Source organism: Haematobia irritans, chromosome 5 (assembly GCF_050003625.1).
Source record: "Haematobia irritans isolate KBUSLIRL chromosome 5, ASM5000362v1, whole genome shotgun sequence".
Classification (NCBI taxonomy): Eukaryota; Metazoa; Arthropoda; class Insecta; order Diptera; family Muscidae; genus Haematobia; species Haematobia irritans.
Genome location: NC_134401.1, coordinates 89,397,643 through 89,412,209, shown reverse-complemented (window position 1 = coordinate 89,412,209; position 14,567 = coordinate 89,397,643). Strand labels below are relative to the sequence as shown.

The following is a 14,567-nucleotide window of genomic DNA, read 5'->3' as shown; positions in this document are numbered from 1 at the left end:
ATGCAATCCATAGGTTAGTTAGGTTGGTTAGGTGGTAGCCTGATGTATCAGGTTCACTTAGACTATTTAGTCCATTGTGATACCATATTGGTGAACTTCTCTCTTATCACTGAGTGCTGTCCGATTCCATGTTAAGCTCAATGACAAGGGACCTCCTTTTTATAGCCGAGTCCGAACGGCGTTCCACAGTCCAGTGAAACCACTTAGAGAAGCTTTGAAACCCTCAGAAATGTCACCAGCATTACTGAGGTGGGATAATCCACCGCTGAAAAACTTTTTGGTGTTCGGTCGAAGCAGGAATCGAACCCACGACCTTGTGTATACAAGGCGGTCATGCTAACCATTGCACCACGGTGGCTCCTTGTCCGAACTGACGGCCGTATATACTTGTTTTTTTTTTTTTTTTACTTTATATGATCTTCTACCACATTTTAATGTATGAAACGTTTGTTCTCAAAAATTCTAGAAGGAATTTAGCAATTTTTTTGACACCATTTTTTGTATCATTTTCTTATTCTTTAAACATTGAATAAAATCGAGGTACAATAATTTGAAATAAAAGAACTTCGTGGGTATTTAAAATAAAGAACATCTTTGGGAGTATATTTTGGGAATGTTTTTAAAGTTGTGCTTTTAGAACAAATTCCAAGATTTTTTGCTGGAGTTTCCTTTTGCTTTCATTTAACAATTTATATAAAATAAGATTGCTCTTGATTCAAACAGCTGATGTCAGTATTGCAAATTTTTGGACATCGTCTGGATAAACGTTACAACTTGACTATCCGGTACTAAAAGAAAACAAGTCTACTACGTCCTATATATTTCACTATAGAGTATATGAGCAATTTTTGGAACTTGGAAAAAATTTCAATCATAATGAAAACAAGGGCTGATTTACTTCAGTTGAATGGAAACTAATTTGGAGTTGAAGGACACGAATGTACCATCTGCAACAAAAGAGAAGTTGAAGATTTGCAACATTTCATAGCCAAATGTCCAATGTTACGAGAATTCAGGGTGAGGTATTTGGGCGGTACATATTTTAATGAAAATGAGTTAATAACCATTCTAAATGGTAATTTTGATAATGGATGGGAGAGGTTGTATAACTATGTGCGTAGTGCTCTTATGTATAGAACACATATAATCAGAGAGGAATTTTAATAGTGTAATATAAATCAAATATATAGACTAGATTATTTAACAGCAAAATAGCAAACTAGGGTATTTGACAGACAACTTAAAAGTTATTGTCATTAAGATTCTAAAGATTTTGTTATAATTTAACCCCATCTGTATATTGAGAAATTTTGAATTGTAAAACAATGTGGAAACAAAATAAAATCTATCTAATCTAAATCTAAAAAAAAAAATCTATTTCACTATACAAGGCCTGCAATAGAAAGCTTCAGACTACCCACCCCAATCCCATACGAAACTTGTGAAATATATTTATGATGACAAAAAGTTTAAGTGTCCTGCTCTAAAACTTTCCTCTGAATGTGGAACGTGGTGTTATCTGTAGTGTTGGCCTTAATTCATTCGAAGTCATTGTGTTTTTTGGTGCGAGAATTTTCACATATTTTTTTTTGTGGTAAGGCAATTCATTACATGGCCAAATTCATGTCATATCCAAACCCACCTACTCACTCAAAAAAAAAAAAAAAAAATTGGGGTTTATTTAAGAGATGTTGATGCAGAAGGCAAGCAGTTGGACAGCATCTATGCCACAGAAAAGGACAAAAAAAAAAAAAACAAAAGCTAATTGACAGAGAACTTTCATACAAGAAGCATTTTTGGCAGACAAAGGAACATTTTTGGCCGGAAGTTTTTCAAGATTCTCAATGAAAACTTAGCCCATTTTCACAACTCACGAAGTAACCCAAACGGAAAACTAAATTCAAATTTAAATAAAGTTTTTCATTTTGAGCTGACACACTTTTTTCCGGTAGTTGTTTACGAGTTCTCGTTTTTAATTATTTTATAACTTTTTTTTGGGGGGATTTTCTAGAATTATTTTGTTTAACTTTGAGCAAAACGAGAAGAAGAGATGTAGTGACAGGGAGAGCAAGTGCACGAGAATTGTGATTGTTTTTGTTCCTATGGAAAAGTGCTAAGATTGAGTTATGTTTCAGTTTAAGCCATAAAGTAAATTGTTAAAAACTTTTATGAAAATCTTTTGGTGTAAACAGGATCTTGGAAGAAACATGTAATGTGTTGCTAAAATGCTTTTGTTTTTTTTTTGAAGGATTATGAATAAAGTTTTCGTTTTAAAATATAGAAATCTTTGTACCCACAATAAATTACGGTTAATGAGTTTCTGAGTTCACAATATTCCAGAAATGTTTTGTGCATTCCACAAATATACAAAAAAATACTTTTTTTGTAAATGTCTTAATTTAATAGCACGATGTATTCTGCAATGGCTAGAAATGCAAAAAATAATATGTTACAATTCCAGCAAAAAGGAGATTCCAAAACATTAGTCAGGATCCCAAGCATATGATATGGAAGTAAAAGGTGCACTGAAATATTGTCGTGAGGTCAAAGATTTCATGTCTTTAAAATACGAATACAAATTTTGCTTAGTATAGAAGACGCATTTCTATAAAATAAAGTTGTTTTTCTTGTCCAAAAGTCGATAAACTTTTCAATGAAGTCGTATTGTCCTTATAATTAAGTGATTTGACTTAAAAATGGGTATCTTAACATGAAAGAAAAAATTTATAGGCTAAGGTCAACTTGACTTTAATAATTCAGAAAAATTCTTAAAATTTAATGAAATTGTCTTTAAATTTGTTGTCTTTTTGCATCTTGACTACAAAGCAAAAAATCGTTTAAATATAGGACATGTTTTTCAAAACTTTATTTTAAAGAAGTTTTTTACTTGAAACATAGCATAATTTCTACTGGAAGTCGAGTCCTAATTTGGAAAATAAAGTTGCCGTTATTTTGTTTTTAAAGGACTTTGATAGCATATGTAGAAAAAAAGCTGAGAAAGCGAAAAATTAAAATTTGCTTCCTAGAAGCAAGTACACAAAACCTAAATTTAAAAGAGAATTGTGTCTTAAAAGTGTCCTTACTTGTATTCTCCGCTTCTTTGGCTCGGAATCAATACCAAATTTTTTAAAGTAAAGACAAAATCGTTGGAACCGAGTATGCGTTTTTTTCAGTGTGGCTGTGATATGCATTGCAGTTATTCAGGTCTCTATCATTTCTAAACCACTCTCTGACAGCAAACAGATTTATTCCCATGACAGTTCGTTTTATTGTTTAGAAGCTTACAAGCGCATTTTGATCTATTCATCCACACTGAAAAAAAGCATGCCCGGTTCCAAAAGATTTTGTCTTCACTTTAAAAATTTTGGTATTGACTCCGAGCCAAAGAAGCGGAGAATACAAGTAAGGATACTTTTAAGACACAATTCTCTTTTAAATTTGGGTTTTGTGTACTTGCTTCTAGGAAGAAAATTTTAATTTTTCGCTTTTTTTCTTCATATGCTATCAAAGTCCTTTAAAATCGAGTTAACGACAACTTTATTTTCCAAATTAAGACTCGACTTCCAGTAGAAATTATGATATGTTTCAAGTAAAAACGTCTTTAAAATGAAGTGTTAGGTTAGGTTAGGTTAGGTTAGGTGGCAGCCCATCAGGCTCACTTAGACTATTCAGTCCATTGTGATACCACATTGGTGAACTTCTCTCTTATCACTGAGTGCTGCCCGATTCCATGTTAAGCTCAATGACAAGGGACCTCCTTTTTATAGCCGAGTCCGAACGGCGTTCTACATTGCAGTGAAATCACTTAGAGAAGTTTTGAAACCCTCAGAAATGTCACCAGCATTACTGAGGTGGGATAATCCACCGCTGAAAAACTTTTTGGTTTTCGGTCGAAGCAGGAATCGAACCCACGACCTTGTGTATGCAAGGCGGTCATGCTAACCATTGCACTACGGTGGCTCACACATGACCTATATTTGACCGATTTTTTGTTTTGTGGTCAAGATGCAAAAAGACAACAAATTTAAAGACAATATCATTAAATTTAAAGAATTTTTCTGAATTATTAAAGCCAAGTTGACCTTAGCCGAAACATTTTTTCTTTCATTTTATGATACCCATTTTTAAGTGAAATCACTTAATTATAAGGACAATACGACTTCATTGAAAAGTTTATCGTATTTTGGACAAGGAAAAAACTTTATTTAGAGAAATGCGTCTTCTATACTAGGCAAAATTTGCATTCGTATTTTAAAGAGATGAAATCTTTGACCTCACGACAATATTTTTTTCAGTGCAGAGAATGAATATGATCACCTGAAACATGTTTCAAGAACATGCTATTTTCTCGGGAATTATGTATCTATTTTCGGCAAGATTTGTTATGTTTGTCGAGAAAATAACATTTTGGAAATAAGTCCGCCCATCCGTCCCTCTGTTGAAATCACGCTAACATCCGAACGAAATAAGCTATCGACCGAAAACTTGGCGCAAGTAGTTGTTATTGTTGTAGGTCGAATGATAATGCAAATAGCCCCCACACAAACCGAGCCCCAGAATTGGCTTGCAGAGGCTCGTCATCAGATTCGGTTGTAATTTGGTAGGGAGTGTTAGCATAGGGTTCGGACTCGGCTGTAAAAAGGAGGTCCGTTGTCACTGAGCTTAACATGGAATCGGGCAGCACTCAGTGATAATAGAGAAGTTCACCAATGTGGTATCACAATGGACTGAATAGTCTAAGTGAGCCTGATACATCGGGTTGCCACCTAACCTAACCTAACCTAACCTAACCTAACCTAGTATAGGGTCCTTAATAACCATACACGAAAAAAATAATTCTTTCCTCCCAAACGAAATTTTAGACAAACAAATATCGTTTCCCATTTGCTTTTCGCTATAAGGAAGGTTATTTAGAAGAAAATTATATACCTTTTGTGATAAAAGTTTATTCTTTAACAGGACATAAAAACCACTTCGTAAAGACTAACTCAAAAAAAAAAAAATCTTTTCTGGCTAAATGCATCTCACATCTTTCTCATTTCGACTAGGTTTTCTAGTTCATAGCACCTTATCTAACAAGATAAGGTATAACAATACAAACAATGTAGAAGAAATTATTTGATTTTATTATCTTTTTAAATTTAACCTTTCGCCTGGACGGAGATTCGAACTCACAAGCAACGCAAACAACCAAGCAGTTATAATTATAAAGTATAGTTTTCGGAGCCCACAAGCTGTTGTAAAGAATCTTTATTAGATAGGAATATACCGTTAGTTGGCATTGGAGCAATGGTTAGTATTCCTGCTTTGAATACCAAGGGTCGTGGGTTCAATCCCTGCTTCAACCGAATACCAACAAGTTGTTTTTACTTATATTTTTACATATATTCGAAAAATGTTCGAAGATAGATTTGTGCTATTTTATTAATTCTTAATCTGTTTTTAGTCTATTTTAAACAAAAAAAATTAAATTTTCCATTAAAAATATGAAAACAGCGAGTTATAAAAAAATTAAATCAAATGAACTTCCTATGCAGTTAAAATAAAGAACATCTTTGGGAGGACATTTTTGGAAGTGCTTTTAAAGTTGTGTCTTTAGAAGAACATCCAATTTTTTTGCTGGGATGCTACTGTGAAACTTTAATATGTCTTATTGAAGACTTAAATTCAGAAAAGAACAGTGTTTGGTATAAACGAATTGGACTGTGTTTTTTTTTTATCGAAAAGTAGTTTTTTCTATTGCAGAAATAAAAATTTTGTAAGAACAAAATTTTTTGGTGAAATAAATTGGAAGTCTTCGAAGAAATTCAAAAAAAAAAAAAACTAATAAAAGAAAAAGCTTTCGGCACACGTTTTATTTCCGGAGCTTCCTCGGGTACGTGGTATATGGCCTCTAATAACCATGCAAAAATTGGTCCATATCGGTCACATGATTTGTTTTCCTGCACTTTGTGGAGGTGCATATTTTATCCGATTCAATGAAATTTAGTACTTGGTGTTATTGTACGGTTTCTAACAACCGTGCAAAAATTGGTCCGAATCGACCCACAATTATGAATGACCCCCATATAAACCGATCCACAGATTTGATTTCCTGCGCTTCTTGCAGGTGTTAATTTCATCCGATCCTATTAAAATTTGTCCCTCTACTAACCGTGCGAAAATTGGTTCATATATGTAATATAGGTATTTAAAAAGTCTTCAAATGGATTAAAATAATGCTAAGAAGTCGGTTCATATGGGCGCTATATCAAAACATGAACTGATATAGCCCATCTTCAAACTTGACTTGCCTGCAAACAAAAACCAATTCTGTACTAATTTTTAAGACGGTAGCTCCATTACTAAAGGCTGTAGTGTAATTACTGCCGACAGATAGCCAGTCGGACAGACGGACAGCGTTAGATCGTCTTCGAATATCTCCCTGATCAATAATATATATACTTTATCTATGTCAGTTGGAAGTCGAGTTTTGATAACGAACACTTGCTTTATACAACTGAAACGGTGAGAATCGAGTTATTTCATAACTTCTCTGCCTTCCCTATTTTAATTTGGTTCACCTCAGCTGTCATCAAGTCTTTGTTATATCTAAGTGTTCATCAAGAAGAAATTTGAATATCAGAATACATTATTGTTGCTATTTGAATAAATATTTTTTGTTTATTTATAACTTCCAGACAAGTCTTCAGGTCTTGAAATATTTTTTTATAAATAAAGAACAAACAAACAATAATATTATTTCATTTAATTTAATTTTAATTCAGTATTAATTTAACAATAATTTAAAATCGATCCATTTTCAGATAAATGAAAATTAGATTTAAATATAGCTTTGTTCATATTTGCAACTAACCCCACAATGACCTTAACCCTTAAATGCGCACTGTACCTTTTAAGATGCAACCAGAAAAAATTCTTACGTCTTAAAATTTTGACCGAATTCTATGAAATCAAGTTTGCTGTATTTTAGGCATCATAACGCCATTTATAAAAATATGCTTTTCCGGAAAAATGTTTGTGCTTCTGATTTTTGTGCTTCTGTAGTCAAAATTAAAAATCAATCTTGACCAAAAAAACTACAAATTGGAAGTTAAATAATATTTACAAGAGATGAAAGTAATGTTGCTAAAAAAACTGTTTAGTGTAAAAATATTTCTCTTCTCTACTAAAATCAAATTGTTTATTTGTAAATAAAAACTTAGTTTAATGCGCACTGTATTTTTATGATAAAACAACTATTATTTCAAAAAATACATAATTTTGTTTTTTGAAAAAAAAAAATGTGGTATGCAGATGATCTTTTTACTATTTTGCATATACAATTTTTTTCAGAGGAATATGTGTTCTTCCCAGCAAAAAAATGAAAAAGGTTCTTTTTGGATCCGGAAGTGGTGCAAAATTGACGCAGAAGCGATGAATTTAACATGGGCTTGTCATAGGACGGAAGTCCTCCATTTCAACAGACGTTGCACTGAATTTGCATCACTTCTTTATGTGTGATCCGATTTCAATGGTTTGGATGTAAATTAAAAAATTCTGTGATATATGTTTTTTATAATTTTTAATGGATTCTAACGCTTGTCTGAAACGTTTGACCTCAAATATTTTCAAAAATTCACAATTTTTCAGATTGGATTTAGCATTTTTGTTCGACAAAATTTAAATGATTTGTACCATTTTATGAATTCGTACTCTGTCGATTTAATTCTATTTCAGTTCATGGAATTGTTATGCTTTAAAAAAGTTTCCATGACCTTAACAATTTTTTGCGTACGTTAGGTTAGGTTAGGTGGCAGCCCGAGATATCAGGTTCACTTAGACTATTCAGTCCCTTGTGATACTACATTGGTGAACTTCTCTCTTATCACTGAGTGCTACCCGAGTTCCATGCTCAATGACATGGGACCTCATATTTATAGCCGAGTACGAACGGCGTTTCACATTCCAGTGAAACCACTTAGAGAAGCTTTGAAACCCTAATCTACCTCTGAAAAACTTTTTGGTGTGTGGTCAAAACTGGGTTTGAACCCATGAATCTGTGTATGAAAAGCGGGCATGCTAACCCTTGCACCACGGCGGCTCCCACGAATTTTTCTAAAATTAAGAAAAATTTTCGTTCCTTGTGGCTTCACTGTTTTTTCAGTGTAGACTTCTTGCACCAGTGAAAACACCAATTTTCACCTTATATGTCCGCAATTTATTTTGGGCTTATAACGAATATTAAATATATTTAATATTATTATACCCTAAACCACATAGTGGTCAGGGTATAATAAGTTTGCTCGGCCAAAAAATGTGCCTACCAGAAATATTGATTTTAGACCCCATAAAATATATACCGATCGACTCAGAATCACCTCCTGAGTCGATCTAGCGCTTGGTGTCCGTCCGTCCGTCCGTCTGTCCATGTATTTGTTGTTCACAGGATTCCGGTCGCAATTATTAACCGATTTGGATGAAATTTGGTACAGGGTGTTTTTTGGGCACAAGGACGAACGCTATTGAATTTGGAAGAAATCGGATCAAATTTAGATATAGCTCCCATATATATGTATCGCCCGATTTCGACAAATGGAGTCACGTTGCGCTTTTTTACAAACCGATCGTCATCAAATTTTGCACATAGTAAACTTTTTCATCACCCTTTAAGTCTGCAAAATTTCATCGAAATCGGTTCAGATTTAGATATAACTCCCATATATATGTGTCGCCCGATTTTCCCAAATTTGGCCATAAAAACCTTATTTATTAAGCGATCTTACTCAAACTTGGCTTACTCTAATCTTTTATGGTACTGATAGTATGTGCCAAAAATAATCGAAATCGGTTCAGATTTAGATATAGCTCCTATATATATGTATCGCCCGATTTTGCTAAATTTGGTCGTAAAACCCTTATTTACCAACCGATAGTGTTCAAAGTTGGCTAAATATAATCTACTATACCTCTAACTGTATGTGCGCAATTTCATCGAAATCGGTTCAGATTTAGATATAGCTCCCATATATATGTATCGCCCGATTTGGTCAAATTTGGCCGTAAACCCCTTATTTATCAAACGATCGTACTCAAAGTTGGCTAAATGTAGTCTTCTATAGCTCTAACTGTATGTGCAAAATTTCATTGAAATCGGTTCAAATTTAGATATAGCTCCCATATATATGTATCGCCTGATTTTGCCAAATTTGGCCGTAAAACCCTTTATCAACCGATCGTAACCAAGGATGGCTAAATCTAATCTTCTATAGCACTAACTGTATGTGCAAAATTTCATCGAAATCGGTTCAAATTTAGATATATTTAGCTCCCATATATATGTATCGCCCGATTTTGAAAAATTTGCCCCTAATAACCTTATTTTTGCCCATAGGGGCCTCATTTATTAACTGATCGTACTCAAATTTTACACAAAGTGACCTTCTGTAGTATCAATCATACCTGCAAAATATTATACTAATTGGTTCAGATTTAGATATAGGTCCCATATATATGCATCGCTCGATTTTGTCATATTTGGCCATAATACTCTTATTTATTAACCTACGTTATTCAAACTTCAAATTTTGATGTACTAGCTGATCGTATTTAGACTTACATGTAGCTCTTACATAAATCTATTGCCCTATTTGCAGAAATTTGGATTTATTACCCACAACTAATTGACCGATTTCCTCTTTTTTAATAAGGGACTCAATATTAGTGGCATACTAACTCTTTTGTTGCAAAATAAACTATAGCTCCTAATATTAGACATTTCTGCTCAGATTGTGACAAGACACCCATAAACATGTACCCCCCCCCCCCCTTTATGTTCTCCAAAACCTATATCAATGATACCCCACAAATGCTTATGTTTACTAATTCAGTAGGGGTGGTTTAGGGTATTATATAGTAGGCCCCGCACGACTTTCTACTTTACTCACTTGTTGACAATTAAATTAAATTTCGCAAAAAAGAATAGAAAATTAATAAAAAATACGAACAAAAAAAAAACAAAATAAAATAAAAACGATGTATAACATAAAAAAATAATTTTTTAGAAAAATATTTAATAAAACAAGTATATACGGCCGTAAGTTCGGCCAGGCCGAAGCTTATGTACCCTCCATCATGGATTGCGTAGAAACTTCTTCTAAACACTGCCATCCACAAACCTCCTAACACCATCTTCTAAATTGTATGTAAGTCCATACGTGGTATATATTAAATCAAACAAGATCGATCCAATACGTATATAATTCAGTTTGACAAAGTAGACATAAAATTTTGACAAAATTTTCTACAGAAATAAAATTTTAACAAAATTTTCTATAGAAATAAAATTTTCACAAAATTTTCTATAGAAATAAACTTTTGACAAAATTTTCTATAGAAATAAAATCTTGGTAGATTATTTTTGGCTCGAGTGGCAACCATGATTATGAACCGAATAAAATTTGAACAAAATTTTCTATAGAAATAAAATTTTCACAATGATGAAAATTTTATTATGAACCGAATAAAATTTTAACAAAATTTTCTCTAGAAATAAAATTTTGACAAAATTTTCTATAGAAATAAAATTTTGACAAAATTTTCTATAGAAATAAAATTTTGGTAGACTATTTTTGGCTCTAGTGGCAACCATGATTATGAACCGATATGGACCAATTTTTGTGTGATTGGACCAATTTTGGTATGGTTGTTAGCGACCATATACTAACACCACGTTCCTAATTTGAACCGGATCGGATGAATTTTGCTCCTCCAAGAGGCTCCGAAGGTCAAATCTGGAGAACGTTTTATATGGGGGCTATATATAATTATGGACCGATATGGACCGATATGGACCAATTCTGGCACGCTTGTTAAAGATCATATACTAACACCATGTTCCAAATTACAACCGGATTGGATGAAATTTGCTTCTCTTGGAGACTTCGCAAGCCAAATCTGGGGATCGGTTTATATGGGGGCTATATATAATTATGAACCGATGTGGACCAATTTTTGCATGGTTGTTAGGCACCATATACCAATATCATGTACCAAATTTCAGGCGGATCGGATGAAATTTGCTTCTCTTTGAGGCTCCGGAACCCAAATCTGGGGATCGGTTTATATGGGCGCTATATATAATTATGGACCGATGTGGACCAATTTTTTCACGGTTGTTAGAGACCATATACCAACACCATGTACCAAATTTCAGCCGGATCGGATGCAATTTGCTTCTCTTTGAGGCTTCGCAAGCCAAATCTGGGGATCGGTTTATATGGGGGCTATATATAATTATGGACCGGTGTGGACCAATTTTTGCATAATTGTTAGAGACCATATACCAACACCATGTACCAAATTTCAGCCGGATCGGATGAAATATGCTTCTCTTAGAGGCTCCACAAGCCAAATCTGGGGATCGGTTTATATGGGGGCTATATATAATTAAGGACCGATATGGACCAATTTTTGCATGGTTGTTAGAGACCATATACCAACATCATGTACCAAATTTCAGCCGGATCGGATGAAATTTTCTTCTCTTTGAGGCTCCGCAAGCCAAATCTGGTGATCGGTTTATATGGGGGCTATATATAATTATGAAGCGATGTGGACCAATTTTTGCATGGTTGTTAGAGACCATATACTAACACCATGTACCAAATTTCAGCCGGATCGGATGAAATTTGCTTCTCTTTTAGGCTCCGCAAGCCAAATCTGGGGATCGGTTTATATGGGGGCTATATATAATTATGGACCGATGTGGACCAATTTTTGCATGGTTGTTAGAGACCATATACCAACACCATGTACCAAATTTCAGCCGGATCGGATGAAATATGCTTCTGTTAGAGGCTCCACAAGCCAAATCTGAGGGTCCCTTTATATGGGGGCTATACGTAAAAGAGGACCGATATGGCCCATTTTCAATACCATCCGACCTACATCGATAACAACTACTTGTGCCAAGTTTCAAGTCGATAGCTTGTTTCGTTCGGAAGTTAGCGTGATTTCAACAGACGGACGGACGGACGGACTGACGGACGGACATGCTTAGATCGACTCAGAATTTCACCACGACCCAGAATATATATACTTTATGGGGTCTTAGAGCAATATTTCGATGTGTTACAAACGGAATGACAAAGTTAATATACCCCCATCCTATGATGGAGGGTATAAAAATTGCCGCTGGTGAGCGTTCTTTATTCTTTCATTCATAATAATAAAGAACATCTCAGGAAGCAGTTAGAATGTCATGCCGTGGTGTCATATTAGGTTCATGTCACAAACATTTGAATAGACGTTTTGATACATCGTGTTCAATGGCGTTTGTGGCTCAATGTACTAAGGCGTTCTGTTATGGTGCCAACAGGCCCAGGTTCAAACCCCGGTGGAAGCGAAGAAGTTTTTCAATTTGTAAAAATTAGATAATAAGAAAATAAAAGGGTAACAAAAAATACTGACAAAAATAAAAAGTGATATGGAAATTTTTTTTTTGTTTTTTAGTTTTTTTTAAATTTCTTCATCCAAATGAACTTCCAAGGCACAACTTCTAAAGCAATGCAAAGGATCCAAAAATGGAGTACTTCCGTCCTTTGATAAGCCTATGTAAAATTCATTGGAGATGATCCAAGTTTGCACTACTTCCGGATCACAAATTGTGGATCCAAACAATTCCAAACATGAATCTATAGAATTTGGATCCTGAATTATAAGTATAGCGATATTTTCATACGATTTGCTTGAACACTTAGAAGGAAATTTAAGATACCTTATCGAAAAAAATTTCCTACAAGGCTAAAACAAAATGTTACAAATTTAAAATTTAACTTCGGAAATCATACCATTTGAACAGAATGTCTTGACAGATATATTCCATCAAATTGACTTGAAATTCTAATTTTAGTCGCAAAAATTGTATTTTCTAGGCATGATTGCTGAAATCCGATATTTAATTTTCGAGAAAATAATTCGATGGCGACAAATATTTCAATGATCACCGTCTAAAAATAACATATTGCTCTTGAAACATGTTTGGGGTGATCATATTCCTTCACTGGGTAGATATACTTGATTTATCTTAATTTCATTTGATATAATTTCGATTTATTTTATTAAATGTAATTTAAATGTTGATGTAAATGTAATTCAACTAAAGTAATGTGATGGGATATTAATTTCTGATGCGCACAACTGTAACCACCATCAAATAAAGCAATACTATTATGTCATCATTAAAAAAAAAAACAATTCCGCATAACTTTTTTGTATTTTACCAAATACTATGCGCACTATTACATTAATTTGAAAACTTCTGCGTAGCTGCTTTTTTAAAAATTTAAAATATAATCTAAATTTACTGCTCTTATTTATGCACTCCACTACGGTAATGTCACACTTTATGATGCCCTCGTTTTCTAAGGCACAATGGTAACAACAACTCTCGCACACAAATCCCAATTTTAATTTAGCAAACTGTGAACGTTTGCCACTTGCTCGCTAAGTTATTCTAAATTTAGCAGAGTGGAAATGTGTTTTCATTAAGGGTGCATTGCAGCAACAATAATAGCAGCGTGAGAAGAGCCCTGTAAATCTTAAGAGAGCAAACCAAACCACATAGAAAACTAAAAAGGACCGACAGGCACAGACCGATGTAAATTGCGTCATATGGATGGACAGACAATCAGACCAACAGAAGGACGGACGGAAGGAAGGAAGGAAGCATTTAATGAAAGCATTTGGTACATTAAAATGAGAATTAAACACACACATATACCAAAGACATATTCTTAAAAATACCAAAGGATATATCAGAATGCAAGAACTTAAAGGAACATGCACAGTGGAGGCAAATTGCTTACAAACGATAGACATATAGGACAACGAAGCAGCATTAACAGAAGAGGTCTAACCATTCTAGAATTTCTGAATATGAATAACTTGATGATACTTAACACGGGCAATAGTTCCATCTTCGTGAATAATGTTAGAGAGGAGGTATTAAATTCTACCATAAGTTCAGAGAACTTAATAGATGAGCTACCGGAGTGGAGGGTCTCAGAAGAGCACTCATATTCCGACCATCGTAAAATCAGCTTTAGAATAACTAGACCCAATAAGATTCCGAAATAAGACAAAGCCCGAATGAAAAAAAAATCGAAACAAATATAAGACTCCACCTGGAGCGATTTAGGCCAAACTGCCCCGGGATAGAGGATATTAATAAAAATGTTGAAACACTAATGGCGGCCTTCGACAACTCTTCCACTCCGCGAAAGGGAGTCTGTTCACGAAAACCCCTTGGATGACAGGGAAGATTCATAACATTGGGAAAGACGTGTGGAGGCTTTACAATAGGGCACGTTGTAAAAAGGAAGACTTATTAGGATGCTTATCATCGCAGGCTCAGAGAATACAATAAAATTGTAACGACACTGAAACGCAATTCCTGGAACTTATTTTGCGGCCAGGTGGACAGCGTTATTGGGACTTCGTTAAATTCCTTTCTTAAACCCATAGCCAAACAGAAACAATGGTAGACCATATGGGGAATAGAATGGAATCAATAGAGGATAGGATAA

At 34.2% G+C, this 14,567-nt stretch overlaps 1 protein-coding gene across 1 annotated transcript in view; it reads right to left on the bottom strand.

The window, feature by feature from the left end:
* Positions 1-14,567, bottom strand: part of LOC142238121 (uncharacterized) — a 464,847-nt gene that overhangs the window by 85,053 nt on the left and 365,227 nt on the right. The window lies entirely within an intron of this gene.